General features: G+C 29.4%; 1 protein-coding gene across 2 annotated transcripts in view; it reads left to right on the top strand.

The window, feature by feature from the left end:
- Nucleotides 1–6873, top strand: part of LOC149792541 (inactive phospholipase C-like protein 2) — a 282771-nt gene extending 275898 nt beyond the window's left edge. For both annotated transcript variants that reach the window (XM_089971189.1, XM_089971192.1), the window contains one exon: nt 4620–6873. The gene's annotated coding sequence lies outside the window, so the exon portion shown is untranslated. The remainder of the gene's footprint in view (nt 1–4619) is intronic.
- The last annotated feature ends 449 nt before the right edge of the window (nt 6874–7322 follow it).

Genomic DNA, 7322 nt, shown 5'->3' on the forward strand with positions numbered 1-7322 from the left:
GTACATTTTAAGCCAGGTGATAATAATACATTTTAAACTATGTAACAATAGTACATTTTAAGCCAGGTGATAATAATAGATTTTAAACTATGTAACAATAGTACATTTTAAACCATTTGACAGTAATACATTTTAAACTATGTAACAGTAGTACATTTTAAACCATTTGACAGTAATACATTTTAAACTATGTAACAATAGTACATTTTAAACTACGTAACAATAGTACATTTTAAACTACATAACAATAGTACATTTTAAGCCAGGTGATAATAATAGATTTTAACATAACAATAGTACATTTTAAGCCAGGTGATAATAATAGATTTTAAACATGTAACAATAGTACATTTTAAACCATTTGACAATAATACATTTTAAACTATGTAACAGTAGTACATTTTAAACCATTTGACAATGATACATTTTAAACCATGTGACAGTAATACATTTTAAACCATTTGACAGTAATACATTTTAAACTATGTAACAATAATACATTTTAAACCATTTGACAATAATACATTTTAAACTATGTAAGAATAGTGCATTTTAAACCATTTGACAATGATACATTTTAAACTATGTAACAATAGTACATTTTAAACCATTTGACAATGATACATTTTAAACTATGTAACAATAGTACATTTTAAACCGTTTGACAGTAATACATTTTAAACTATGTAACAATAATACATTTTAAATCATTTGACAATAATACATTTTAAACTATGTAACAATAGTACATTTTAAACCATTTGACAATAATACATTTTAAACTATGTAACAATAGTACATTTTAAACCATTTGACAGTAATACATTTTAAACTATGTAACAGTAGTACATTTTAAACCATTTGACAATGATACATTTTAAACTATGTAACAATAGTACATTTTAAACCATTTGACAATGATACATTTTAAACTATGTAACAATAGTACATTTTAAACCATTTGACAGTAATACATTCTAAACTATGTAACAATAATACATTTTAAACCATTTGACAATAATACATTTTGAACTATGTAACAATAGTACATTTTAAACCATTTGACAATAATACATTTTAAACTATGTAACAATAGTACATTTTAAACCATTTGACAGTAATACATTTTAAACTATGTAACAATAGTACATTTTAAACCATTTGATAATGATACATTTTAAACTATGTAGCAATAGTACATTTTAAAACATTTGACAGTGATACATTTTAAACTATGTAACAATAGTACATTTTAAACCATTTGACAATGATACATTTTAAACTATGTAACAATAATACATTTTAAGCCAGGTGATAATAATAGATTTTAAACCAGGCAAAAGTGATACGTTTTAAACTGTATGACAATGATACATTTTAAAAATGTGACGATGATATGTTTTAAACTATTTCAGTGGCAATATTAAACCAGTTAAAATTACTAGGTACTATCATTGGAATACCAAGCAGTGTAAATCAGGCTGTATGTTAAAAGTTTCACCAATCTTACATCTTTATTAGCTTTTGCAAGCCACTTGATTCCAAGTTGGTTTCAAGACCAACATATGCAAGCAAGGAGCACCCAGTAGCAGAAGCAATAGCTTAAAAAGGAAGGACTCGTTTATGACTGTAAATTTTGCTGTTGCATTCAGACCTCAAAAATTTAAGGGTTAACTAATCAAATTTACATTGTCATGTATATCTATATTTTTTGTAACTGGTACGTGATTTTGTCTAATTTTCTGTAATTTTTATTCATAGCTGTAAATTGTAGTGATTATCTATAGCTGGATTTCATATGAGCATAGGGTCTATTCTAAATTACTAAAAGAATGCAAAATTGCATAGGATCTATAAATAAATGTTGATGTATGTGTTCACAGTTACTAATAATAAAAATGTTAGTAAATATGTTTATGAGATTTGGCCTTTTCCCCTTGGACAAATCAGTCAGGCAGTATTTTAGAAGATTAAGTTAATTCTTATCAGATGAGTAAGGTCACATGGATAGGTATTTTGAAATATTCGAATAAGTAATAGGTTCTGGCATGTGGGGAATATTGTGACACATAGTTGTAACAGACTAAGGAGAGAAATGAGTTATCAGATTAATTCATATTTTGGAGTCATTCTTATTTCTTGTGTTCCTGTTGTAATATCACGTCTGCAGACATGTTTTATGTTTACTTAGATATTATCAGAGAGGAAAAATATTTTCATTGACTGTTAATTAGAAATAGAAAGTGTTCACTTTTTTTACTATAATACTATTCTGAAACTATTGTGAATTATTCAGAAGAGTTCTGACAATGTCATGATTCTTAGCAGACCAGTACATTTCCGGTTCTGAACTTTATGCTTAACTCTTCATTCTTTTGGACTTTAATTGAACTTTTTCAGGATTCACTTCATAAGACTGTAAGTTCCTCTCACGTTTTCATTTTATAATATTGATAATTAAATTGTTTGTTGAGTTTTAAAACTTTGTTGGTTTTGCTTCTTTCTGTTACTTAGTTTGTGACCATAGAATTGTAACACCACAAATACTTTGCACATTTTTTAACCAGAGTGTATGGACTACTGTATAATTTAATGACTTTACCATTTAGAATAAAGTCGAATAAGATCATTTTACCCTGTTGAATAAAGTTCATTTTACCTTGTATAATAAAATTCATTTTACCATTTAGCATAAAGTTCATTTTTCCCAGTAGAATAAAATTAATTTTACCCAGTAGAATAAAGTCCATTTCACTCTGTTGAATCAAGTTAATTTTACCCTGTAGAATAAAGTTTATTTTACCCTGTTGAATAAAATTAATTTTACCCTGTAGAATAAGTTCATTTTACCCTGTTGAATAAAGTTCATTTTACCTGTTGAATAAAGTTAATTTTACCTTGTATAATAAAGCCATTTTACCCTGTAGAGTAAAGTTAATTTTACCCTGTAGAATAAATTTCATTTTACCCTGTAGAAAAAAGTTTATTTTACCCTGTTGAATAAATTTCATTTTACCCTGTAGAATAAAGTTAATTTTACCCTGTAGAATAAAGTTCATTTTACCCTGTAGAATAAATTTCATTTTACCCTGTAGAATAAAGTTTATTTTACCCTGTAGAATAAATTTCATTTTACCCTGTAGAATAAAGTTTATTTTACCCTGTTGAATAAATTTCATTTTACCCTGTAGAATAAAGTTAATTTTACCCTGTAGAATAAATTTCATTTTACCCTGTAGAATAAAGTTTATTTTACCCTGTTGAATAAATTTCATTTTACCCTGTAGAATAAAGTTAATTTTACCCTGTAGAATAAGTTCATTTTACCCTGTTGAATAAAGTCCATTTCACTCTGTTGAATCAAGTTAATTTTACCTTGTATAATAAAGCCATTTTACCCAGTAGAGTAAAGTTAATTTTACCCTGTAGAATAAATTTCATTTTACCCTGTAGAATAAAGTTTATTTTACCCTGTTGAATAAAATTAATTTTACCCTGTAGAATAAAGTTAATTTTACCCTGTTGAATAAAATTAATTTTACCCTGTTGAATAAAGTTTATTTTATCCTGTAAAATAAAGTTCATTTTACCCTGTTGAATAAAGTTTATTTTACCCTGTAAAATAAAGTTCATTTTACCCTGTTGAATAAAGTTTATTTTACCCTGTAGAATAAAGTTCATTTTACCCTGTTATGATGTCTAGTTAGACTGAAATGAAAATGGTGCTGATCTGATGTCCAATATGGCCACCATAGCAGCCATTTTGAAAATCTTTTTATCACTACTTCTCCAGAAGAGAAAGTCATATTGATGTCTGCTTGGTCCTAAATGAAAATGGTGCTGATTTGGAGATAATATGGCTGCTACACTGGCCAGCTTGAAAATATTTTTTGTCACTATATTTCTTACGTTAATGGTTATATCGTCACAGGGTTTTCACTAAAAGATTCTTGTTTTGCTGATTTTAAATTAAAATGATTCTGATCTGAAATCCAATATATGGCCTCCTTGAATATAGTACTTTAGCTACCTCTCATAAATTGAATCTCATTTTGACAAGGTCATCAGAAGAGTTCTTATGGTGTCTACTTTATTCTAAAAGAAAATGACTAACCCTCAATATGGCCACTATGATATCCATCTTGAAATCACTTCTCCCAAATGGATGTCTATGCCAACACAGGGTTTTCAACAACAGACTTCTGAATGATACCTAGATGGTCCTAAATGCTAGTCATAGATTTCGAATGGCTGCCATTATGGCTGTTTTGATTATTGCGTCACTACTTCCCCGGAATGGATGATCATTATGACATGGGGTTTTGTACACAAGACTTTTAATAATGTCTGCTTTTTCCTAAATGAAAATGGTGCCAGTCGGACATCCATTATGCCTACCATGGCAGGCAATTTTGAATATCTCATTATTGCTAAAGAATGGCAGAGATGGTTTCAACACTCAGCAGTTAGATGGAAGAAATGGCCTTACCTGGAATTCCTGGAAGTTCTTTTTGACCATTAGAGCATCAGACCCATCAAGGGACTCTTGATATATTTACAAATAATTTGACTTGCATTTTTTTAAATGAAGTTTATTTTCTTGTTTTCTTTATTTACAGACTGTATTGCCAGCATCATGGAATATGATCTTCCAGACTCGTGTACAATTTAGTTACATTCACAGTAATCTTGGCATCGTCGTTTCCATAGTAACAGAAAGCTATTCAGATATTTTTCCAGAGTTAAGAATGCTCATTGTGAACAGTTACAAAACCGTTTATGATTTTCGTTGCCATGACATTAGGACTGTTGAGTGGTACCTAAGGTGTCCATGATAAGTTAAGCACTAGGGGTTTTCCTTGCCAGGATATGGAGGAAGCACACAGTTCAAAGCATTGCTTTAAATTTTTATCTCAACAATAAAATGACACTAAAGGTATGATCACAGCAACAGCCTTGTAACTTTATTATCTTTGAAGAATCTCTTATTTGATTGAGTGCTTCAAGTTTTCATCCTGCCAGTTGCATGAGAAGCATGGTACATTTTCCATTCAGGATAAAAATCAAATTCGATATATCATTTGTAGTACATATGGCACTTGGAAACTAATTTATTACATAAGTAAGCTTGTGATCTCTTTTCTTTGTTGACGATATTTATTATTTAATAAACATAATTATTCATGCATTTATATCTTATTACTATTAAAGTAACACATTAGATTTTATAAATGGACTTGTTGCATTTCTTTTAATAAATATATGTAATGTGAGCATGAGCTAGGTTGGCACTTCAGTTCTTCATTGTTTTCAGATTTCACCCAGAAAAATATGTACATGTTTAATTATCTAATAGCTACACTAAGAAATGTTCCTTTCCTGACTATGCTTCCAATTCATGCTACAATTTGTATCCCTTGATAACTAGTATTTTCTTTCATAATTACCCTTTTTTCTGAAATTTTATCTTGCAAACTAACTAAGTATGATGTATTGCTAAATAAAGCATTGCCATTGGATTATTAATTATAAAAATTTCCTTACATTATTTTTACAATTTTTATAATAACCTTACAGAGTCTAACGTTGAGACTTCAAAGCAAAATCTGCAGATAACAGTACATGCTTCTAAATTTCAGTTGCTGAATCTTTTCATTAACATGAGTCACAATGTGAAACTTTTGATATTCATTTCATTGATCGCTTGTGCCAACATAGTATGATGCAATAAACAGTATACACCAAATACTATAACAAATATCTGTGTATATGTATGTATTATAAACTATATATGTAATAATAATTTGTAAATATGCTTCGTTATCATTATAATCGAGGTAGGTGTGTGCGTGCATACATGCGTATGTGTGAGGATGCTTAAGCAGTTGACCTCTGGTTTTAAAATTGTTTATCATTTGTTAAATTACGTTTGAAAAGCAGAGTTTATCCATTTGTTGCATTTATGTGGTATCTGTGTGGTACAGTATATACTCGCTTGTAAAACAAGTCAAACTGCAGACAACAAGGATCCAGCTGTGTCGTAATAGAATGCACAGGCAGATTGGGGTCTATTCTGTTTTTTTCTTCTACTGATTACTTCTGACAAAGTGCATAAACTCAGATCTGCCTGCACATGCGCCAGCAGATCTGGATCTGTGCAGTTTGCAGTTGGACCCATCTTATAAGCGAGTATATATGGTAACTATATTACTGTTTTACACTTAGATTGCCAGGATGATATAGAAGTACATTGCTCAACATCTTTTTAACCTGTTTCAATTAGCTCAAACTTTAAATATTACAAGTGCAATTAGCTGAGATTTAGATGAAAGTTTTTATTATTATTTCTATTAACCTTTCAGTGAATAATTTTATCATATATATATATATATAAATGGAAAGAATGTGTACTTGAAACTTTTTCCAGTTTTGTAAGGGGTTTAAATGGCCAGTTTTGTCAAGGACATGAATATCTTCAGGATAACTAGAAGTTGAGATTAATTGAATACATCATAATGTTGGTATAGCATTGTGTGGGGAAAAAACGATGGCATTAATTTGCAAACAAGGATCATTATTGTTTATAGTTGGCAAAATTGGTGATTTGAAATATTGCAGATATTTATGAGCAGAAAGAGATCATGTATATAGCCAGTCAATTCACTGATGTTGGATAGGATTATCTCACATGACTTTTGCTTTATGGGTAAACAATTACATATATATAGAAATGAAAGAATATCATGTTACATATAGAAATAAAAGAATACCGTGTTTGTATTTGTATATTAGAAATGTAAATTCAGGGACATGATGTTGATTTGAATAAACCAAAAAATGAAGAGAATACAGGTTCACCTACTCCAAACTCAACTGTATTTATTTTATTGTTTGCATGATTTACGTTTGGAATGAGACAATGGTACCATGATGAATCATGATAGTTGTGTGTCATTTAAAACGTTGGCCTGTTTCTTCTTGTATACTTAGGCTGTCACTTCACACCGTTTGAAAATACAATATTTTTTATTTGCTTGTCAAAATTGTTTTATTTGCCTTTAAGTATATATGCTAATTCTGTTATTGATCAGGGTGTTGTTGAAATCTGTCAAGTACATCGTGTGCAAATGACCATAGTGCATTGTGGTGATATCACACACAGCATGCACACCATATTTATAAATGATCCATGAACATGTTATTTAGCCATGGCCTCAGAACATGTTAATATTGAGACATGGCCTGGGAATGTTATGTAGACATGGTCTAGAAACAAATTTTTAAAATTTATTTTAAAGATGTTATATAGATATGGCCAGGGA

This window comes from Sinohyriopsis cumingii, chromosome 9 (genome assembly GCF_028554795.1).
Source record: "Sinohyriopsis cumingii isolate HCF-2022 chromosome 9, ASM2855479v2, whole genome shotgun sequence".
NCBI classification, from domain to species: Eukaryota; Metazoa; Mollusca; class Bivalvia; order Unionida; family Unionidae; genus Sinohyriopsis; species Sinohyriopsis cumingii.